The following is a 1,787-nucleotide window of genomic DNA, read 5'->3' as shown; positions in this document are numbered from 1 at the left end:
CAGGGGTCCGCAGCAGGCCGCCGGGTGATGGCAACGGCTCTTACAACACCTGGAAATCCCCGGAAAAGTTGAAATCCGTGTCCTTTCGAAGAGTCTCAGGTTGTGGGGAATGGATGACCGACGACCAGGCCTCTGGTTCACTGAGCGAGCACTTTAGAAGAGTCATCCAATTCACTTTTCTGAGGAAGAGAAGGCAGATAAATGTGTTATTTCTTACTAATAAATTCACCACATACAACATGAGGATAAGTGTTTCTGATTGGCATGAACATGATGATACAATCAGTGGTTTGTGTTGAGATCCTCTCTGAATTCCACAAACACCATTCACCTCACATCAACTCTGAGACCGTGATCCATCTACGCTCTGGGACAGAGAATAGTTTATCCACAGCTCTAATGTAAGAAGGATGTGCAAACTTCATACCAACAGGTATGAGAGAATGGGAAGGAAAGAGGAAGTAAGGAAGGACAGCAAGAACCAAAACAGATAAAGACGTGAGAGAAAAAGAATGACTGAGCTGTGAGAGGAAAAGCCAGAAAAACTGGGACTGGGCGAGGGGAAAAGAAAATAAGAAAGAAGTTTGGAAAAAGTTATAACAGGGAAGAGCGGGAGGGAGGGAGGGAGGGAGGAAAAAGAGAGAGAGAAAAAGAGAGAGAGCTCTTGTTCCTGCAGTTTTGAAGAGCTTCCAGACTTCTACAGTGATTCCAGGCTATGCCATATGATTTAAATCACCAGAACTCTACTATAAAGAGCTCCTCTGTTCCTGCTGCCAGCCTAGCACAGCAGCCTGCCTCTCTGCCTCTTTCCCCCAGGACCAGAGGCCCAGACACGGGGTCCAGAGCATGAAGAAGGGAGGGTGAGGGAGGGGGGTCGATGGGGGTAGAGGGTAGGGAAAATGAGATCCACTGATTGCTAACTGCTGCTGTCACTTCCAACTATCTTCTCTTGAGGTCAGGCTCCCATCCCACAGAGTCATTTTGGCTCTAACCTCCTGCAGCCCGCTCGTCACTTTGACTCCACACAGTAGGCACCGACAAGTCAAGCTCAAGTGTGGACAAGGCTGTAGTTCTGCCCCACTGTTGACTGTTAATACAAGAGGGGGAAAAAAAGATAGAAAAGCCTCCCATTTTCTTTTTCATGTTTTCTTTTTGCCTTTCGCTTCCCTAGCGTGATTTCATGAGTGGGTGGTGTGATCAGCTTGTTTTTTAAATGTGGTCTTTGAAAAAGAGCAGAGCCAAGGAATTTGGAACTGCTGTGGCTTGTGAATCCGGGAGAAAAGACAGGGAAAAAATCTTGGTAATGAATTCGGTATAAACAAAGAAATGAGGGGGAAAAAAAAGATCTAAGACTGAACCGGTGAACTGCTGAACTGAGCAAAAACGCACAGAGGAACAGTGACAGGGTCTGGGCACTGGGGGGCACTAAGACGTGGCGCTGTGCCCAGGAAAAAGAGTGAGAGCTCTCCAAGATGCACACATATGCACCACACAGTCTGAAACACATACACATGCAATCAAGCACTGAAAAAAAAAACCTCTACACATGTGTGAGAGCACCCACTAACACACACACACCTCTCACCCCTTGCCTTTTCCAGGGCTCTGGCTCCCTCCCTGCCTCTCTTTCTGGCTCTTTCTCTTTCAACAGAGCCAGTTAATTACACCCTACTGCTGCAGGCAGCTTCAAACCACCACTAATTTAGAGTTCCATTACAGTAAACTGTTCCACATGTGCTTCCAGGGCCCAGGCAGGCTCGGGTGGCCACGTTTCAGGAAGGAGCAGC

General features: G+C 47.7%; 1 long non-coding RNA gene across 1 annotated transcript in view; it reads right to left on the bottom strand.

Moving 5' to 3' along the window:
- Positions 1 to 6: 6 nt before the first annotated feature.
- The window catches only part of LOC118323974, a 14,735-nt gene continuing 12,954 nt past the window's right edge, over positions 7 to 1,787 (bottom strand). Inside the window, exon 5 of the long non-coding RNA XR_004796529.1 lies at positions 7 to 179. This is a non-coding gene — a long non-coding RNA (uncharacterized LOC118323974). The remainder of the gene's footprint in view (positions 180 to 1,787) is intronic.

The sequence above is a fragment of the Morone saxatilis genome, unplaced genomic scaffold (genome assembly GCF_004916995.1).
Source record: "Morone saxatilis isolate NCDOM2014 unplaced genomic scaffold, NCSU_SB_2.0 Contig15, whole genome shotgun sequence".
NCBI lineage: Eukaryota > Metazoa > Chordata > Actinopteri > Moronidae > Morone > Morone saxatilis.
Note: the sequence above shows the minus strand (reverse complement) of the source record. Positions and strands in the feature narration are given on the sequence as shown.